General features: G+C 39.7%; 1 protein-coding gene across 2 annotated transcripts in view; it reads left to right on the forward strand.

Moving 5' to 3' along the window:
- The first annotated feature begins 17,829 nt into the window (after positions 1 to 17,829).
- INSIG2 (insulin induced gene 2) overlaps positions 17,830 to 22,539 on the forward strand; it is a 43,116-nt gene continuing 38,406 nt past the window's right edge. For both annotated transcript variants that reach the window (XM_019973811.2, XM_019973819.2), the window contains exon 1: positions 17,830 to 17,874. The gene's annotated coding sequence lies outside the window, so the exon portion shown is untranslated. The remainder of the gene's footprint in view (positions 17,875 to 22,539) is intronic.

Below are 22,539 nucleotides of genomic sequence, written 5' to 3' on the forward strand. Positions count from 1 at the left end.
CAGACATGTCTGAGTGACTGAACTGAACTGAACTGAACTGAAAAAACATCAAGGGCAATGTAATGAGTGTGTCTGAAAGCTAAATATAAGCAATTTAGAGGACTCATTTTGAGAGGGTCTTTCCCTCGTTTACTGTTATCTTTCTTGGTAGCTTGATGGTAAAGAATCTGCCTGCAATGTGGGAGACCCAGGTTTGATCCCTGGATCATGAAGATCCCCTGGAGAAGGGAATGGCAACCCATTCTAGTATTCCTGCCTAGAGAATTCCGTGGACAGAGGAGCCTGGTGGGCTACAGTCCATGGGGTTGCAGAGTTGGACGTGACTGCGCAGCTAAGCAAGCAAGAACCCTTTTGTAAAATGACAGTGGTTGTGGGTAGCAGATGCTTTTTAGTTTGTGAAGTAAGGGCATCAAATTTGGCCTCTATTTGTTGATCTCTCTCTTTCTCTTTGAAATTTTACTGGCCAATGGAATCCAAAGATCTAGTCACCCCCAGTTAGGTGAGCATTTCCTGTTGTGGTCTTTACCATGGAGTCAAAGTGCAAGTGTTAGTTGTTCAGTCGTGTCAGACTCTTTGTGACTCCATGGACTGTACCCTGCCAGACTCCTCTGTCCATAGAATTCTCCAGGCAAGAATACTGGAGAGGTTAGCCATTCCTTCTCCAGGGGTTCTTCCTGACTCAGGGATCAAATCTGGGTCTCTCAAATTGCAGGCAGATTCTTTACTGTCTGAGACATCAGGGAAGCCCAGTCTTTTTCCCTGCCTCATATAGGCAGAGAGTGAACAGGACAGCTTTCCAGCAGAGGTAAGGACCACTATGTTTTAGAATTTTATTTCCTGTGTTATTGTCATGGCAGTAAAGGCTGAGCAGGCTTAGCCATGATGCTGATAGAGTTAAGCTTGTTATGCTGGATCTAGGACATGTTCCAGGTCTTTCAATGACATAGCATCTTAGAAAACATCAGCTGTTTTGTTGACTTTGACTTTTAGAGCTTCATGCCACATTGGCAGCAGAAGAGCTGCCAGCCTGTTTACCAAAGTCCCTGCTTTGTATTGATTACATAAAAGAGCTCTTTCACAACCCTTTCTCATTCCATTGATGGAGAACTCCTGATCGTTGGGTTTTATTTTAGTACAGGCAAGCAGAATTCCTTCCTCAGAAGCCATTCTTGGGTATTCAAAATGTCCCTTCGTTCTAATATACAGGATGGGACCACTCCCCTAAGCCGCCATGTAAATTTTCATTTCCTTCTGGAGAATACATTTGTGTGGATACTGTGTTTTAGTATAAAACTTTATGGTTTTCTGTTTCTATAGCTGCCCATGTGTCTCCTGGTCTCCTACTAAGGAACATATAGGACATTTTAATGTCATCTGAGGTCAGGTGCTGTAAAACAGGTTCATGAACTTCTACTTTTAATGAATGGATAAGAAAGCTGTGGTACATATACACAATGAGTATTACTCAGCCATTAAAAAGAATACATTTGAATCAGTTCTAATGAGGTGGATGAAACTGGAGCCTATTATACAGAGTGAAGTAAGCCAGAAAGAAAAACACCAATACAGTATACTAACGCATATATATGGAATTTAGAAAGATGGTAACAATAACCCTGTGTACGAGATAGCAGAAGAGACACTGTTGTATAGAACAGTCTTTTGGACTCCGTGGGAGAGGGAGAGAGTGGGATGATTTGGGAGAATGGCATTGAAACATGTGTAATATCATATATGAAATGAATCGCCAGTCCAGGTTCGATGCTGGATGCTTGGGGCTGGTGCATTGGGACGACCCAGAGGGATGGTATGGGGAGGGAGGAGGGAGGAGGGTTCAGGATGGGGAACACATGTATACCTGTGGCGGATTCATTTTGATATATGGCAAAACCAATACAATATTGTAAAGTTAAAAAAATAAAATTAAATTAAAAAAATAAAGACATTTCCTAGTACTGAACAAGAATCTGACCAAAAAAAAAAAAAATAGATGTTTTGTTGCATATTTTAATATTTATATTTTTATATGTATTGAATGGGCTTCCCAGGTGGCAAGTAGTAAAGAATCTGCCTCCCAATGCAGGAGACGCCAGAGATGGGGGTTCAATCTCTGGGTTAGGAAGAACCTCTGGAGTGGGCAATGGCAACCCATTCCAGTATTCTTGCCTGAAAAATCCCATGGACAGAGAAGCCTTGAGGGCTGCAGTCCATGGGGTCGCAAAGAGTCAGACATGACTGAGCACCCATGCAACGCAAAGCAATACATTTAACAGATGGCACCTTCTGTACATTTTAAAAAATCAACTTTTTAAAAATAAAAAAAAATCTTTGAGCTGATATGGTTGGGGGGAAGGATTTTAGAAGTACAGACTCTGATTTCATGTTTCTCAATTCAAAGATGAAGAAAAGTAAGGTTCAGAATAGGTGGTGACTTGCTCAAGGTCACCCAGCTACTTAGCTGAAGTGCAAGGACTTGCAGTTGATCTAGTGCTCTCTCTTCTACCTCCCTCTAAGACCCCATTGGAATTGAAATCATTGCAATAGCCACTGCCAAGTACTTAACAATGGATATATGATGGTGGTCCTTTAAGTCTATACCAGGGTGGTTTTCAGTTTTTCCCTTCATCAGCACAGCAAGGCAAGGACATCACACTGACTCTAATATTTCATGCTTAGCTCTGGATTCCCTTGGTTTTATATTTCTGACTCTTTCCTCACTTTCTTGTAGGGCTTTATGATTTAATTTAATTTCAGCTTATGGCTGGCTTTGGTACCCAGAAGAGGGGTAATTTGCCCTTTAAATTATTCACCCAGGGGAGTCAGTGTTCTTAGAAAGCAAGCAGGGAGATCCCAGCAGCTTCGTTCCCTCTGAGGGATGCATGACACACGCTGACACCTCACTCACTCGTTCTCCTGCCACAGTACCTTATCTCCTGTGTTCAGCCCTGGTTCCTATAATACCGTGTATTTCTGCAGAGCTTTTCACATTCACAAATAAAGCAATTTACAGAGTATTTACACACTGACTAGTGACTAATTATACACCTGTAAGCACTGCAATCACTCTGGACAAGCAGCATTCCTCTACATTAGGTTCCCTTTAGCAAAGTGTCTGAGTTATTTGTAGAGGGAAATTGGGGGCAACAGGCTTGGCTCCTGCATTCAATTGTTCAGCATAGGGGAGTTTATATAATCCAGCATGCACCTCTGGACTGTGCAAGTCATGGCGGAGCCAGGGGCTAGAAGGGTTACAAAAGAAGAGGAAAAATGGGTGACTGTCACCCTAGTGGATCTTATGAAAATTGCTGATGAAACCAGGTAAAACTCACGCAAAAACTCACAAAGAACACATGGTGTTATAAAGTCAGCTGCCAGGGTGTTTTGTACAGATATATATCTGCCATTTTATGCAGAACTGTAGTACAGGATGGAGGAGTTTATGGTTAAAAGAATAAGAAATGAATAATATTGAGTTACCATTTAATGAATGTCTTGTTGCTGAGTTGCTAAGTTGTGTCTGATTCTTTGCGACCCCACAGACTGTAGCACCCAGGCTCCTCTGTACTCCACTACTTCCCAGAATTTGCTTAAATTCATGTTCACTGAGTGCCTCATGGTGGTTTGGTCATTAGTTGCTAAGTTGTGTCTAAATCTTACAAACCCATGGACTATAGCCTGCCAGGTTCCTCTGTTCATGGAATTCTCCAGGCAAGAATACTAGAGTGGGTTGCCATTCCCTTCTCCAGGGCATCTTCCTGACCCAGGGATCGAACCTGGGTCTCCTATACTACAGGCAGATTCTTTACCATCTGAGCCACCAGGGAAGCCCTCATTGAGTGCCTATCCTGTGCTGAAGTCTTCACATGTATTTTGTCATTTAACCTCACTGTCATCCCCATGTAGCACATAAAACTTACTGAGTTTTACTAACAAGTAAAATGAAATTAAAAGTTGCTTGCTCCTTGGAAGAAAAGCTATGACCAACCTAGATAGCATACTAAAAAGCAGAGACATTATTTCAATGACAAAGGTCTATCTAGTCAAAGCTATGGTTTTCAGTCATGAATGGATATGAGAGTTGGACTATAAAGAAAACTGAGCACCAAAGAATTGAAGAGAAATATCAATAACCTCAGATATGCAGATGACACCACCCTTATGGCAGAAAGTGAAAAAGAACTAAAAAGCCTCTTGATGAAAGTGAAAGAGGAGAGTGAAAAAGTTGGCTTAAAGTTCAACATTCAGAAAACTAAGATCATGGCACCTGGTCCCATCACTTCATGGGAAATAGATGGGGAAACAGTGGAAACAGTGTCAGACTTTATTTTTTGGGGCTCCAAAATCACTGCAGATGGTAACTGCAGCCATGAAATGAAAAGACGCTTACTCCTTGGAAGGAAAGTTATGACCAACCTAGATAGCATATTCAAAAGCAGAGATATTACTTTGCCAACAAAGGTCTTTCTGCTGCTAAGTCACTTCAGTCGTGTCCAACTCTGTGCGACCCCAGAGACGGCAGCCCACCAGGCTCCCCCATCCCTGGGATTCTCCAGGCAAGAACACTGGAGTGGGTTGCCATTTCCTTCTCCAATGCATGAAAGTGGAAAGTGAAGTCACTTAGTCATGTCCAACTCTTAGTGACCCCATGGACTGCAGCCTACCAGGCTCCTCCATCCATGGGATTTTCCAGGCAAGAGTACTGGAGTGGGGTGCTATTGCCTTCTCCGAAGGTCTTTCTAGTCAAGGCTATGGTTTTTCCAGTGGTCATGTATGGATGTAAGAGTTGGACTGTAAAGAAAGCTGAGTGCTGAAGAATTGATGCTTTTGAACTGTGGTGTTGGAGAAGACTCTTGAGAGTCCCTTGGACTGCAAGGAGATCCAACCAGTCCATCCTAAAGGAGACCAGTCCTGGGTGTTCATTGGAAGGACTGATGCTGAGGCTGAAGCTCCAATACTTTGGCCACCTCAAATGAAAAGTTGAGTCATTGGAAAAGACCCTGATGCTGGGAGGGATTGGGGGCAGGAGGAGAAGGGGATGACAGAGGATGAGATGGCTGGCATTACCGACTCGATGCACTTGAGTTTGGGTGAACTCTGGGAGTTGGTGATGGACAGGGAGGCCTGGTGAGCTGCGATTCATGGGGTCGCAAAGAGTCGGACATGACTGAGCGACTGAACTGAACTGAATGATAGCCTCTAAATGTGAACTAGGCATATAGTAGGAAAAGAATTATTTCTGATGAATGGAGGTATGTTAACTAAAAGGCAGGGCTCCCTTTAGAGCCAACCACTGGCCTCTGGGATTGGTGCTGTACTACCAAAAATGTTTACTAAGGACTTGGAATAAGATTATGATAGCATCATGGCATGCAGATACAGGCTGTAAGTAACATGAAGCTGAAAGGGCTCATCATTATGTTAAATGGTGGAATTTGTAACCCAGAGATCTTTCCAGGTAGTAACTATTGACATGGTTTAAGAAAAAGAAATTCAACGGGGAAATTATAAATCCTTTTGATTAGGCATCCACCCCTCACCCTCAGTGGACAATGTGGAAACATCCAAACAACTCAAAATTCTACCCACAACTATAAAAGAACAGGAAAGAGAAAATGTGGTTTGTGCACATGGAAAGAATTTTCAGTTGTTTAAATTTAACAACTCAACACAACTTAATACTGGGATGTGGTTGCCAAAAATGCTACTGTGATAGGACATTTTGTTAAAAGAAGGATCCAAAACAAGGGACATGATGATGCAACTCTGGTGTTTGTTCTGGAAGTAATCCTATGGAGAGTATTAACAGACTGGAGTATGTCCAGAAAAAGCAACAGTTGTGGTAAGGGGACAGAGGACCTGTGATATGTAAAATGACTAAAGAGACAGTATATTCAGCCAGGACAAGAATCTGTGGGGAGTGTGGAGTGGGAGGAGAATTGAACAAAAAGCTGTCACACAAAATGGAGTCAAGAGGCAGGAGCAATAAAAAAGATGAGGGCAGTTGAATTCTAGGGAGAACTCTGTCATACACAGAGCTGTTTGTGCAAGGATGAAGAAGTGAGAAAGTTGCAATCCTGGAGACATTCAACAGAAATACGAAGGTCATTTGTCATGGAGAATATCAAAGTTGTTAGTAATAATACCCACAAGACTATGATTTTTTTATGACTTAATAAGATGTATTCCATACAACAAGAAGTGCTTTTAACGATGAGGAAATGGAGGACCAGAGGGGTCAAGCAACTTGCCCAAGAATACCCAGCTGGGGATAGACAGCAGAGATCAGAACATAGATCTGCCTCCTTTTAAACAATGATCATGCTTTTCCACTGGCTCACACTTCCTCAAAGAAAACCGAGCTCTAGGAGAGGAATCATTCTTTAAAATAACAGAGGAGCTATGAGATCTTCTGGAGCTAAGGTATCTAATAAACCCTCTGAGAATACTGAGCATTGCCAGGACTCTCTAGGCTATCACTGAGCAACATATAATATTACTCAGTTTGGAATGTCTTTTCTACTGATGGTTCTGTCACACATCAATAGTAAAATCAATTTTATTAATCTAAGATCTTTTTCTGAAGTTTTAAGTTCTTTTAATTCTCTATAATCATTATTAAAGCATTAGTTCCTAGCTTTAAAAAGAAAGCAATGTTTCTCAAATATCAAGGAAGTTAAAAATTTTAAATTTTTAACTGAAAAAAATTATTAAAGTATACTTGATTTACCATATTGTTTTAGTTTCAGGTTTATAGCAAAGTGATTCAGTTATATATGTATATTTTTTCAGATTATTTTCCATTATAGGTTATTAAATGATAGTGAATATAGTCCCCTGTATTGTAAGTAAATTCTTGCTGCTTATCTATTTTATGTATAGTATATGGTATCTGTTTTTCTCATACCCCTAATTTATCCCTCCCCTTCCCTTCCTCTTTGAATTTAAAGTCATTTTAAATAGTTTATATTTATGGAAAATTATTTTGATTGTTCTTGTTTTGGGGAAATCTAAGGTCCCACCTTACTTGTCTGCTGAGAAACCTGTATGCAAGACAAGAAGCAACAGTTAGAACCAGACAGGGAACAATGGACTGGTTCAAAATTTGGAAAGGAGTATGTCAAGGCTGTATATTGTCACCCTGCTTATTTAACTTATATACAGAGTACTTCATGCAAAATGCCAGGCTGGATGAAGCTCAAGCTGGAATCAAGACTGCTGGGAGGAATATCAACAACTATAGATATGCAGATAACTCTATATGCCACTCTAATGGCAGAACGTGAAGAGGAACTAAAGAGCCCCTTGATGAAGGTGAAAGAGGAAAGTGAAAAATCTGGCTTCAAACTCAACATTCAAAAAACTAAGATCATGGCATCCAGTCCCATCACTTCACGGCAAATAGATGAGGAAAAAGTGGAAATAGTGACAGATTTTATTTTCTTGGGCTCCAAATTCACTGCAGATGGTGACTGTAGCCATGAAATTAAGACACTTATTCCTTGGAAGAAAAGTTATGACAAACCTAGACAGAATATTAAAAAGAAGAGACATCACTTTGCTGATAAAGGTCTGTATAGTCAAACAGACCTATGATTTTTCCAGTAGTCATTTACAGATGTGAGAGCTGGACTGTAAAGAAGGCTGAGCACCGAAGAATGGGTGCTTTTGAACTGTGGTGCTGGAGAAGACTCTTGAGAGTCCCTTGGACAGCAGGGAGATCAAACCAGTCAAAGCTAAAGGAAATTAACCCTGAATATTCATTGGAAGGACTGATGCTGAAGCTGAAGCTCCAATACTTTGTCCAACTGATGTGAACAGCCGACTTATTGGAAAAAGACCCTTATACTGGGAAAGACTGAGGGTAAGAAGAGAAGGGAGTGGCAGAGGTTGAGATGGTTAGATAGCATCACTGATTCAATGAATATGAGTTTGAGAGAACTCCCGGAGATAGTGAAGGACAGGGAAGCCGGGTGTGCTGTAGTCCATGGGGTCACAAAGAGTCGGACACTTAGCAACTGAACAATTTCCAGAAGAAATCTAAATTCAAGCCCTTGAATTTCTATAGGTGTATTTTATGTCAAAAGTTTAGTCATTCAGTCCTGTTCGACTCTTTGTAACCCCATGGACTGTCGACTACCAGACTCCTTCAACCATGGAATTTTCCAGACAAGAGTACTGGAGTGGGTTGTTATTTCCTTCTCCAGAGGATCTTCCCAAGCCAGGGATCGAACCCGGGTCTCCCACATTGTAGGCAGACGCTTTACCATCTGAGCCACCAGGGAATTCATTACATCACCTAGCCTTATGCACACTTCTTTTAGGGAATTTTGAACTATTTAATCATTTATGTCCTCCATTTGGATCAGATAAAATATTCTGCTGTTGTGTGTATATAGATGTACCCCCTCCTCCACATGTATATATAATTGGGAAGCCAGAGGAAATTCTCTGCTACTTTTTTGATCCCCTTATAAAAGCATTATACACTTTTAGACAACTGTGAGTCTAGCTGAAGTTCATTTAGAATTTAGAATACTCATATTGCCTTTGGGAGACTGAAAGCTATATAAGCCCTCAGGTGTGCATTCATTTGAATGAAGGAGTGTTGCAGAGCTAGAATGACCATGTGGTGAATTAGCAGGAGAGAAATCTCTTAGCACCTTGTTGTGCTTTTTGACCTCAAATTGTATGGGCCCTTGTAATAATTAATAGCTAGTGTCGCCTCTTTACTCTTGGTCTCTATCATTGCCTCTCTGACAAATAGTTTATAGTCTATAATCTTTCCAGTTGTCTTCTCACCCTGATGTTTTATACCTCAGTGACTTTGTCTCAGAGTTGTGTTTTGCATTTGCTTGCTCATCCATGGTGACCTTGTTTGGGCTTTGTTTAGTTTATTTGTTACCTGATGATACATACCAAGCCTTACAGGGACCATTTGACTTTATATACATTCAATTTATTGACTTTAGTCATCACTGCTTCCTAACAAACCCCAAAAGCACCCTGAAAGGGTTACATCAAGGCCAAAATTAAATGGCAAACGCTCCTCTTACTGCCTTCTTTCAGAAGATTGGAGGTTTAACCTGCCCTGTTTCCCATCCTGTCCCACTCTTTGACCACATTTTTTTTCTGTAGCCAGCATTGATCTTACTAATCATCACAGATGGAAGCAATTCAACCATGAGAATTCAGGTTAGTTTACCTGTCTGTGACCAGATTGATTTATAAGCACCTCCATCATTCCTTTTTTCTTCCAGTTTGTTTGAGTGTGGTATAGGGCTCATCCTCAATTTAAAAATTACAAGCAAGCTAAGGTCAGTAATTGCAGAAGACATTTACTGAGTTTACATAAAAAAAAAAGATAAGTATCCCTATTATTAAATTAGCTCACATTTGTGACTACTACTGAATAGTGGGTGACCTCCGTGTATGGAGCTACAAAATGATAAATAATTTATATTTAATATTCTGGGCATACTATCAAGAAAATGAATGAAAGCTTCGCCTACAAATATACCAAGAATTATCTATTATTGTCACTGTTAATTATCTATTACTGTCTGTTAAGCTAGTACAGTAGAAAAAAATTTCTTTTACATGATCTAAAAGACTTAAAGCATGGTCCTGAGAACAAGATAAATTCTTTTTTTTTTAAACAAGGAATTAGGAATAAGAAGATCTGATCTCTATTCTGACTCAACTAATAGTAAACCTTGGGCTCATCCTTTCCCTCTGTGAAAGGACTCCTGTCTCCTCAAAATACTGACAAAGGATGTAGGAAGATCCTGAAACAGATCACAGACATAAAGAACAGATTGTGGTTGCCAAGAGCTGGGGGCAGGGGATGGCAGGCAAGAGAAGGTATGGGAGCTTGAGATTAGCAGATGCAGACTATATGTACAAGATGGATAAATAACAAGGTCTTAATGTACCACACAGGGAACTATATTCAATGTCCTGTGACAAGTTATAATGGAAAAGAATATGAGAAAGAGGTGGATTCTTAACCACTGGGGAAGTCCCAGGGTCTTGTCTTTTAAATTTGAGGTCTCTGACCCCAAATTTAGCAGACTCCATGATTTTACATAATCTCTTGTCTGAAAAGTCTGTCAAGACAGAATTTCAATTTTTCCCAATCAGCAAATAATTTTTGGGCAAGAGCAGCTTCCTTGCTATGCTTACTTTTCTGGGGTCTCACTTTCCCTTAGATTTTTGCCTGCTAATCCCTCTTTATCTTTTTAGCTCTTTGATGTTTTTAAGGTAATACTTAAAATATATTCAAATAAACACTGTTTTCAGTGGGAGGCTTTTTATTTTTTTTTTTTATAACTTGGCCCATATTAACATGCCATAGTCTTTCTACAGGTCACTTACTCATGATTCTTGCTGAGAAACCAAGCTGCCTTTTGAAATTGGCCTGTCCCTCTGGAAGAAGCTGGTGCCAAGTCTGAACATTTAGAATGCCATACTCAGACTTTTCCCAAAGTAAAATTAAAAAACCACAATTAAGTGCAACTCCTTTGTATTACATAATTCTGTCTCCAACATGCTAAAAGAACCAATAAATTTTAGGTGGACAAATTGGTGGTAGATAACGATTTGCCTTTCTTTCTTAATGCTTTTCTTGTCAGTATTTTGAGGAAGACTGATTTACATAAATCATCTAATATAATGCTTTCCAGTAAAATTAGTGATGATAGAAAAGTTTTAAAATCTTCAGTGTCCATCCACATGGGGTTACTGAGCTCTTGAGATGTGGCTAGTGCAACTGAGGACCTGAATTTTTATTTTATTTAAAGTAATTTAAATAGCTTCATGTGTCTAGTGCCTGCTGTATTAGAACATTCTAAGATAAATGTATTTTTGCTGTGCTAAGTTGCTTCAGTGATGTCTGACTCTTTGTGACGCTATGGACTATATAGCCTGACAGGCTCCTCTGTCCATGAATTCTCCTATTTGGAACCAGAGTCAGACCACCTGACCTGCCTCTTGAGAAACCTGTATGCAGGTCAGGAAGCAACAGTTAGAACTGAACATGGAACAACAGACTGGTTCCAAATAGGAAAAGGAGTACGTCAAGGCTGTATATTGTCACCCTGCTTATTTAACTTATATGCAGAGTTCATCATAAGAATGCTGGGCTGGATGAAGCACAAGCTGGAATCAAGATTGCCGGAAGAAATATCAATAACCTCAGATATGCAGATGACACCACCCTTATGGCAGAAACTGAAGAACCAAAGAGCATCTTGATGAAAGTGAAAGAGGAGAGTGAAATAGTTGGCTTAAAACTCAACATTTAGAAAACTAAGATCATGGCATCCAGTCCCATCACTTCATGGCATATAGATGGGAAACAGTGGAAACAGTGGCCGACTTTATTTTTCTGGGCTCCAAAACCACTGCACATGGTGATTGCAGTCATGAAATTAAAAAGGCGCTTACTCCTTGGAAGGAAAGTTATGACCAACCTAGATAGCATATTAAAAAGCAGAGACATTATTTTGTCAACAAAGGTCTGTCTAGTTAAGGCTATGGTTTTTCCAATGGTCATGTATGGATGTGAAAGTTGGACTATAAAGAAAGCTGAGCACCGAAGAATTGATGCTCTTGAACTATGGTGTTGGAGAAGACTCTTGAGAATCCCTTGGATCGCAAAGAGATCCAACAAGTCCATCCAAAAGGAGATCAGTCCTGGGTGTTCACCGGAAGGACTGATGTTGAAGCTGAAACTCCAATACTTTGGCCACCTGATGTGAAGAGCTGACTCATTTGAAAATATCCTGATGCTGGGAAAGATTGCAGGCAGGAGGAGAAGGGGATGATAGAGGATGAGATAGTTAGATGGCATCACCAACACAATGGACATGGGTTTGGGTGGACTCCGGGAGTTGGTGATGGACAGGGAGGCCTGGCATGCTGCAGTTAATGGGGTCGCAAAGAATCGGACACGACTGAGCGATTGAACTGAACTGAATGCTTACCAAATATGAGCACAGAATCCTATTTTCCCCACATATTCCTGTTACTATTAATTCTATGGAATACATTTTGAGAATTTGAGATTTATGCTAAGGAATTTTATAAGATATAAATAAGCAAAAACACTGGATAGATTATGATAGTTTTTTCAAAGTAGTGTTTGAAGATCTTTAGAGGATGCGAATATATTCTCAGTAGTACAGAATTTTACTGGAGAATTTTGAAATGATATGATTTTAGTTACATGATAACCTTAAAATATCAATTCAAGCATGTTTTGAATGGTATCGGTAAAGCATTCTAACAGAGTACTGCTACATGATTTCTCTTAAGATTGGCTTCTAATAGTCTTACACTGATTAAAAACCAGAGATGGATTTAAATTATCACTTGCTCTAAATGAAGTTCAAGTAATGGTAGGGATAACTGTACAAATAAAGGTTTAATAAAGAGAAGTATTAAAAGAATTGAGCCATCACATGATAAACTGCAATTAAGAGCATGTTTTACCTCAAAAATTATTCATTCTGTAACAACTATTTCAATATTTAGTGTTGTTGTTGTTCTGTTGCTCAGTCATGTCCAACTCTTTGCAACTCCATGAACTCCAAGCACACCAGGATTCTGTGTCCTTCACCATCTCCCAGAGCTTGCTCAAACTCATGTCCACTGAGTTGGTGATGCCATCCAACCATCTTGTCCTCTGCCATCCTCTTCTCTTGCCTTCAATCTTTCCCAGCATCAGGGTCTTTTCCCATGAGTCAGCTCTCTGCATCAGGTGGCCAAATTATTGGAGCTTCAGCTTCAGCATCAGTCCTTCCAATGAATATTCAGGGTTAATTTCCTTTAGGATTGACTGGTTTGATCTCCCTGCAGTTCAAGAGACTCTCAAGAGAGTCTTGAGACTCTCGAGAGTCTCGTCTAACACCACAGTTCGAAAGCATCAGTTCTTTGGTGTTCAACCCTCTTTATGGTCCAACTCTCACATGTGTAAATGACTACTGGAAAAACCACAGCTTTTACTATAAGGACCTTTGTTGGCAAAGTAATGTCTCTACTTTTTAATATGCTGTCTAGGTTTGGTCATAGCTTTTCTTCCAAGGAGTAAGTGTCTTTTAAGTTCATGGCTACAGTCACTGTCCACAGTGCTTTTGGAGACCAAGAAAATAAAATTTTTCACTGTTTCCCCATCTATTTGCCATGAAATGATAGGTCCGGAAGCCATTATTGTCTTTTTTTTTTTTTTTTTAATGTTGAGTTTTAAGCCATCTTTTTCACTTTCCTCTTTCACCTTCATCAAGAGGCTCTTTAGCTCTCTTTGCTTTCTGCCGTAAGGATGGTATCATCTGCATATCTGAGGTTATTGATATTTCTCCTGGCAATCTTTATTCCAGCTGTGCTTCATTCAGCCTGGCATTTCACATGATGTACTCTGCATATAAGTTAAATAAGCAGAATGACAATTTACAACCTTGACATAGTCCTTTCCCAATTTGAAACCAGTCTGTTGTTCCATGTCCAGTTGGTCCATTTCAATATTTATTGAAATGCTTCAATTTCAAAAATATCTTTCACATTCTGTAACTTGAATATTACATTTTTAAGCCTTTGTTCATATTTAGTTTGCAAATGTTTTGGTTTATAGATGTATGAGTTAAGCCTAAGAATTTTCTAACTAGTTGAATATCTAGACCATTACAATTTTTTTAAGTTTAAGTAATATTAAAATAATCAAAATTAAAACTAGGGTTACAAACAAATTATTTATGTGTGTAAACACTGTTGTAAGATATTTCAATTACATTTTGAATGCATCATATAGCATTCTTAAATATTCAGCCAATATTTAAAATTGGTTTGCATTCCATGACTATGCATCATCTGTTAAATTGGCCATATGGCCAGAAAAGGTCTGCAAAGTATTAAAATCTCATCATGGATAATCACAAGTTGACTGGTTTAATATCACTGTGAATAAAAATAGCTTTACTGAACTGTTCAAATATAGCAATATCAGGTTTTGTGGATTTGTTTCCCTTGTTGATGTCTGCTATCTTTTTAAAAAATTCCATACACAGCATACACACTATGCAAAGCATGCCTTCAACTATCACCTGGAGGTCAAGGATTCCAGAACTCTATTTCTACCCCTTTGTTCATTTCAATTTCAGACACACATTTCCAAGACTTTAATCAAGAGTTTTACCTAAATGTCCAACAAGTATTTCAAACTCATTGAACCCCAGATGCCAGTTCTGTGTTCTTGTTCTAGATCAGTGGGGTTCACTTCTAGCCAGTCCATGAAACTAAAAACTCTGAATTCATCTTCCACTTCTTCCTTGTTTGTCCTCACCCTTACATCAGCGCTCAGCAAGTCCTGCATATTCTCTGCACCCTAGCCATTGTCTTAGTTCAGGCTTGTACCACCTTTTAAACGATGATTGCAATATAAGTTACTTTCAGTGCCAATCTAGCTTGATATATGAACATAACTAATCTCAATGAGAGTCCTCAGATGACTTGCTTCTGCCTACATGAGCTGGCCAAGCTTCATTTACTGAGGCTTCTGCCTTAAAGACTGTGAGCTTATGGAAGGCAAGGCCTCTGTCTTGTTCATTTTTATTTTTGTGTTTTATAAAATTCTTAGTATGTAACTGGTGCTACATGTAGTTAAATGTTAAGCACTAATGAGTGGCTAAGAGCACAGGTTTTAGAATCAGACAGATATAGGTTTAATTTCTGCCTCCTCTGCCACTTAGTTGCTAACTGACCCTGAGCAAATTAACTTTTAAGACTGCAATGCTCAATTCTGGCTTCATGTTAAGATTACACAAGGGATTTATTAGAAGGGCCCAAGCCCCCATTTCAGCCCAATTAAATCAGAATATATGGAGGGTGAGGCTCAGGGACTAGAAATTTTAATAGATTCACAGGTGATCTTATTATGCAGCCAAGGTTGAGAATACTGCTCTTGAGCTTAATTTCTCATCTACTATGTAGTATCTGTTTTGAAGGGGTTTGGAGCATCTGAAAAGAAATGGAATTCAGCATAGTGCCTGGCACATAGTGGTGGTACGTGGTAAAGAATTCACCTGCCAATGCAGGAGACACAGGAGACGCAGTTTCGATCCCTGTGTTGGGAAGATGCCCTAGAGTAGGAAATGGCAACCCATTCCAGTATTCTTCCCTGGAAAATTTCATGGATGGAGAAGCCTGGAGGTCTACAGTCCATGGGGTCACAAAGAGTCAGATGTGACTGAGCGCACACATACACTCACTGGCATATAGTAAGTCACAATGTTAATACACAATCTTAATCTGTAAGCTTCTTCTCAATCTCTAGCCACTAGCTGCTTTGCCTTCAGTTCCTGGAATGTACAGATTTTGCATTGTCATCACTTGTCTCACTTTGAAATTATATATTAATTTAACTATTTACTGTGTGTTTCCCCAAACCTACTGCAAACTTCAGAAGGCAGAAAAGGTCGCTTTCCTCTTGGGATTCAATGCCAAGTGCCTGGGGTGTGCATGATGTTCAGGTGATTGTTGTTAAAGGATGGATGAATAAATGGTCCATCCTGGACTCTCAAAAAGGCAAAAAATCCTTGACTTTTTGTGTCCCGCAACTATATGTATTCCTACATCAAAACACCATCAAAACTAGTACTACTGTCACTAGTGCTCTAGTTTCTAGCTACTGACTAGGAAAACTGTAACACTTTTTTTTTTTTTTTTCCAGGGAGATGGTTTTAATTTGGGTAAGGCTTCCAAGTCCAGGTTCTTAGAGGCTTAGTCATCAACTCTTGGGCAATAACTAATGTTAGTCTAACAACATCTCACTTTAACAAGGTAAATAAAATTCTGTGGGTGTTTATGTTAGCTAAGTAAGAAAGGTTTTGTTTTCCAGTTTACCTTTTGTCCCATTCAGTTGGGAAGCCAAACAACATGTAAGGTTAATGGAAAAAAAACGTTTTTCTTAAGTTACAGAATTATCAAATCATTGATACGTTTGCCTATGAAAAGGATCTTAGAAATAACCTAGACCAAACCTAGACAAACGAGAAAAAAGGCCAAAAAAAGTGAATTTTTTGGACATGATTATGCACATGCTGTCAGGGCACCAGGTTTCAAGAATCCTTCACCAGTATTCTCCCAGCCACATTACACCAGTTTCAAAGTAACTCAGTTATTCCAATTTCTCAGAGTTCTTCATCAATTTATATTCCGGCATCAAGTAATTTGTGATTTTCACGTTTACATGATAATAACAAATGCTTAGTCCAAATTCATGAGTATGACATTCAGATCTCATGTCTCAAGACATCTGTCCATGCACCAGGCTCCATCATCTATTTCAAGTTTTCCCATCTCTGAGCTCTCACCATAATGCACAGCGCCATATTATCTGACTCCTTATAATCCATGAAAACTGTCCCCAAACTTAATCAGAAGACAGTGGTTTTCTGTATTTCTCCTGAGTACTTTGTATTCTGCCCTATACTGCAATAGGAATGACTGTGTTGGATGTAAGAAACTTAGAAATTGGTGCCACATGGTTCTTGCTTTTTAGGTCTTGTCTCTTCTTGAAATCAATAAATATTTAAACTAAAACAAAAGCCTCTCCAGGATAAAATTTTCCATAAGGAATTTCTTGAAGACAATTTTTAAGTGTTTGAAAAAGGCAAGACCCTGATGAAGAGGACTCATGGGGCTTTAAAGAGGGCCTCGGATGTTAAGGACATTTTGAAGTTACTGTCTCTTTTCTGGGTGCTTTTCTCTTTTCAAAATTGCGCATCCATTCAGTATAATTCATCCTTATCCATTTTTTTTTTAACCCTACTGGTAGTGTGAAAACCTACAGGAGAGAAATTTACGACCTTTAGGAAACATTAGAGAAAATAAGAAAGGCCATGTAAATACTTGCTTAGGTGTATTTTGGTGCAACTTTAACATCGCCTTCAAATTTTTCAGAAATAAACGTACCCATAAAAAGGTCAGAAACAGCATCATTAATCAGTTCAAAGTAAAAAAAAAAAAAAAAATACAAAGGAATTTCACCAATTAACACTCCTTTGCGCAGCTCTTAAACAATAATTCCAGGCCCAAACTTCATGTAAAAACTTTCCACAAGAACACTGTAACTTGACCACAACCATATTATGATACTACTTCTGACAAAAAAAGGGTTGTAATTTCTCTACTTTGTATTTTCCTCTTAGTAGTTTGTATTTTACTTAGCAAAATCGACTTCGCTGTAAACCTCAAAAGCTCTTTCTATGAAAACTGTCCCCAAACCGCTTTACCTGGTCAAACTTGGGGAACGATTATTAATGAATGCCGCATAAAGTGCTGTGGGATGGAGAAGAGAGAATTATCAATTATGCTCTCTCCCCAAAGAAGTTATGACTTTAGAAGGGAAGGAAAAAAGGTAAATAAAGGTCGGCCAAATCACAAAAGATACTCTCAACATCCTTAGCAGGAGGACAGGCGACCTGCGCTCCAGAACTCCGATTTCAGCTCCGAAGAGAGGGACGCGCCAAGGGTTTGCGTGAGTAGCTGCGCGATTCTCTGGCACCGCCCATAGGGTCTGCGCAATCCTCACAACCCACGACTGCCCGCTCAGCAAACAACAGCTGATCTGGTAGCCTCCACCAATCGACCGTCCACGCCTACAGGTGCCGCTACTCTCGCGGAGACCGGAAGTTCTTTTGCCCCGGCTCTCCGGCCTTCCATCTGGCCCCTGTAGGAACCGGAAGTTATTCTGCCCCGATCGTCTGAGCGTCTGAGCGTCGGCCGCACAGGCGCAGTGGAGCTCGGGCGGAGTTGTGGGAGGGGAGGAGGAAGAGGCAGAGGGGGGGCGGGGGCCGGTCCCAGAAGATGGCGGAGGCGGGGGTGAGTTGGGGTCCCCTAGGGAAGCGCGAGACACTTGATGCTGAGGGAAAGAGCCTGAGGAAAGGGGTGCCTTCGAGGAGAGGAACCGCTTGCATTTTTGCAACCTGGGAACCCTCCTGGCAAGTGTGAGGAGCCAGGACTACAGATGGGGCCTGAAGGGCGAGGGGCTCCGCTTACCTGGAGGAGGGTCGGCGAGATCCGGAAAGGGGACGTCTGGGTCAGGGAGAGGGCCTACGAGAGGCCGAGACTCTCTGGACAGTGGAAGAGTGCCCGGGCGGAAAGAAGGCTGGCGGACGGCGGGAAGGGCGACCCCTAAGATATGAAGGGGTAGAGTTGGCGAGCTGTCAAGCTTAGAGCTGTCAGGACTTGGTAGGCTTGTAGCCAAGGAGACTAGACTCAGGCTTAGGAGGGGAAGGGATCTGGAAAGGTTGGTATTGTATTGATAGTACGCTTATAATCAGCCAAAAGGTTTGTAGATATTGGGCTGAGGAGTGGGGCTTTGGCATTTTGGATTTTAATTGGCGACCTCTGGAGAAGGTGTGAGGTAAAGCCAAAGAGAACTCTTGCCAGGACCTAGAAGTCAGTTGGTGATAGTTCCCGAGATTTTAGATTTGGTCACTGAAGATTGGCAGTCTAGAAAAGGAAAGCAGTGTGAGTATAATGGGGGACGAGGGGGAAAGGGTGCTAAAACTTAAGTGATAATAACCCATGTCCAGTTAGCACTGGCAAAAAGTGAAGTGTGGCGTTAGCTAGATAGTCTAGGAAAATATACCAAGGAGAGCTGACTGTTCTTTAGGGTTATTGAGGAAATGCTTCAAGAAAGAATGAATAGTCTTCACAACTGGGGCACTGAGACTGGCAGGGATCAGTATCGCAGTGGAACTGAGGGTTTCAGGGGAAGTCAGGCTCCAGTCTTGGGTTCAGGAGGAATGAAGGCAGCCTGGCAGTGGCCAGCTTGTATCTTCTAATTTGGGGATTTGGCCTTGATAGGGAACAGTTGAGTGAAAATGAATGGCGGGACCCCATTTATATCCCCCCTCCCTCTCCCCCTTAATAGCCATGTACTCTTCCTATTCCCTCCTTTCAGTCTTTCTCTGGACATTAGGTTGAGTAGTGTTTTGTTACAGTTCTCAGTACATATCTGATATAAAGTGACCAAGCTATGAATCATGTATGTTTATTTGGGAAAAGAGGTTAATTCTTTTTAAACTGACAACTGTTGCTTCTACCTATGGCGCAAAGTTTAAAATGCAATTCAGTAATTTAAAGACAGAGCTTATTTTCATCGTTATCAGAAAATTATTCTGAAACGATGGAGTAACCTTTTTATGGACTGAGATTTGTTGTTTAAAAGCAGTAATGGGATGCAAATATTGCTTGTTTAATAGTTTCTGTGTTTGGATTTTAATGTTGATAGGAAAGATGAGCTGCAGGGTCTTCAAGGCTAACGTGTTTTTCTTCCTAGAAGTTCTTAGTGTCCGTAGCCCATGAATCACATCTGTATGCTTTTTTTAAAGGACAGTTTCGTTGATTTGTGTTTTTTCCTAATTGTGATGCTTATTCTATTTTGAGAATGCCTTTCTAATTACTAGAGCATAGGATAAGAAAGTGAAAGGTAGTAATTTAATTTTATTATTTAGTAATCTTTCTGACCTAAGTACTTGAAGAGACAAGGTAATCTGAGGGAATAAACACTTCTGTGACTGCTCTTCCTCTGAAGACTAATGATCTTGTTTGGTTTGGGGGTGTTGCAATTGTTAAAATACAGTTGATTCTTAATTGGTTCTTCAGGAGATTTTGTTTGTGTGTTTGTTTTCAAATGCCTTTTGCCCGGAAGTTTTTTCACTGGCCAATGTAAACTTTGATTTTCATTCACAAAGCGGAGAATCAGTTACAACCCTGTTTTATTTATCTGATGGTAATAATAACCCATTGATTGGCAGCCATAGACTGGGAGTAATGTTTCCCAGTTTTGATGATTTGTTATTGATCTATCCAAACTATTTGAACTATTTTCTTTTTGTTCAGTAATGTACTGTATAGAAATTGTAGGTCAGGGGCTTAAGGTAGAATGTTTCATGTTCTGTGGAAGTTTCTTCTTTGTCAATTTTTGAAAAAAAAAAAAAGGTTTTTTTTTTTGCTTAAAAAATGGCTTTAAAAATTATTTCTTGTGTGGCACTAAATTGTTTTTGTATGGTGTTTTTAGAAAAGGCAATTGTGGTGAAGAAGCACTCTGGAAAGGGAGCCAGCGTGCTTGGGGCCAGTGTAGGTACTACCTGGGAACAGTTTTATACTCTCAGTAGCTTGCTTAACCTATTTTATTTCATAAAATAAAAAGGTTAAGGATTAAAAAACACCTCCCTACTTACTAGGATTATTGTTGAGGATCTATTGCGATATTATCTTTTAAGTGGTATTTTTATACCGGAGACTTCTTGATCAGAAAATTATTTCTTGGGTAACCTAAATTTTTCAAATATAGGTGTTTAAAATTTTTTTTGAGAATTGAATTTATCACTGGTGTAATGTAACATTTATAGATATAATTACACTTTAGGAAGATATTATCAATTCATAATCAGAAAACCAAATTTTAAAACGTATTAAGGATACTTATTCCAAGAGCTTTCACTTTAAAATAACCTACTCCCCTAATGAGTGACTATAATAAACATGCTTTTTTAGGAACTTAATTGTTGTGTAGTAGGGGGTGTAGAATGTTTTATCCCTTTGATGAGTCAGTCTGGCCATTTCTAGGAGTTCGCTGTATTTGTTTGTCATAGGAAGATCCAGTATATATATTCTTGATCTTGTCACTTCACTTAACACTTTGGGTTTCATTTACTTTGCCAGGAAACTGTTAGATCACTGATCCTTAACTTCTTTTGGATCATGGATTTTTTTTTTTTTTTTTTGAGAACTTGATGTAAAAATGTCCAAACTCTCTTCTCTGAAGAATGCTTATGTGCACAACTTCTTTGCTTTTGTTTTGTATCAGACTTACATACTTCCTGAAGTAGATGAACTCCCAATTCCCTTCCATTTCTTAAATTCTAGGATAGTGTGATTCTAAATCATTTTAACTTTTATTTTTGTCTCCAGAAATTATATACTATTGGATTATTATGTAGTCACAAAATTAGCTTTTTGGTCTCAAAAAAGTAGCTTAAAAATTTTTTTCAAATAAACATCAGACAAGTGTTGTGTTATTTTTAAAAAACTACTTTTGGGGTGAAGTAGGAAACCATAAACAAACACTTTCAGGAAAGATTGAATAAACAGCTGCGGCAGAATAACATAAACAGTGTAAAAAGTCTCTGGCAGCCTTGAAATAGAGTGAGGAAGGAGTCTAGCAATCAGTGGCTCTGGGTGGGAGAGCCTTGCTTCCCTGTGGGTGTTTGGGTGGTTGGAAATATGTAGGGCCATTTTTAGTTATCTCAAAGTGGGGAGGGGGCATGCACTGGCATTTGGTGGGCACGAGCCAGGGTTACTCAATGTTTTGTAATGCTTAGGGCTGTTCCAAACAACAAGAAATTGTCTTGCCCTGTCCTATCCTGCTCTTTGAGAAAAACTGGTGAGTGATGTGAGATGGGGTGTACTACACTGGAAACAGGTTTTAAAAACTGAAGCTATTTTGTTCTTTTAAAAAATATTATTTGACATAAAATTCCCCTTTGGAAAAATTCAGACAGAAACAAGTGATTTACTAGAGCAGCTGGGTTACTGAAAATGTGTATTTACTCTTTGTGCACTAGTAGCTGTTTTAATAGCAGAAGGCAGGGGGTATTGTTGTGTCTACTCAAGTTTGAGAAACGAAGAGTTGACTGTTGGTTGAATATTGTATGAAGTTGGCCATATGATTTTTTTCTTTAATACATCTTTTACTCCTTGATCTGGTTCTCTTAAAGAAAATCACAAGGTATTTGTACATTTATTCTTATGATCTTTCTACTTGGATATTAATTGACATTCATAATGTCATTTTATTATTAATGCAGAGAGCTGATTCATTTGAAAAGACCCTGATGCTGGGAAAGATTGAGGGCAGGAGGAGAAGGGGACGACAGAGGATGAGATGGTTGGATGGCATCACCGACACAATCAACATGGGTTTGGGTGAACTCTGGGAGTTGGTGATGGACAGGGAGGCCTGGCGTGCTGCAGTTCATGGGGTCACAAAGAGTCGGACACGACTGAGCGACTGAAATGAACTGAACTGAACTGAATGTCATTGGAATGTTTACAGTTGAGATTGTTTTCCAGTGTCTGTCCATCTTTTCAGTAACCAAATCCCCTTCTGTAAGAGATGTGCCAAAAAAGAAGTCTGAGGAGTTGGGCTGGAATGGGACTCAAGGTTTATAGGAAAGAGGAGGGGTTTTGCCATCAGTCAGATGTAGGGTACAATTCTAGTTCTAATACTGCCAGTCATGTAACCATAGGAAAGTTGCTAAGACTCTGACTTTATATCTTCACATGTAAAATGTGGAAAATAATACCTACCTGTAGCATTATTTTGAAGATAAGAGTTACTGTGTGCCTGGCATAGAGTAGTCCCTCCATAAATGGGTGCTTTATCATGATGGTGAATTCTGTAGCTACTGAACACCAGAACACATGACATTTTCCCATGAATCAACTGTAATATGTACTGTTTTTTCTAGGCAA

The sequence above is a fragment of the Bos indicus genome, chromosome 2 (assembly GCF_029378745.1).
Source record: "Bos indicus isolate NIAB-ARS_2022 breed Sahiwal x Tharparkar chromosome 2, NIAB-ARS_B.indTharparkar_mat_pri_1.0, whole genome shotgun sequence".
NCBI classification, from domain to species: domain Eukaryota; kingdom Metazoa; phylum Chordata; class Mammalia; order Artiodactyla; family Bovidae; genus Bos; species Bos indicus.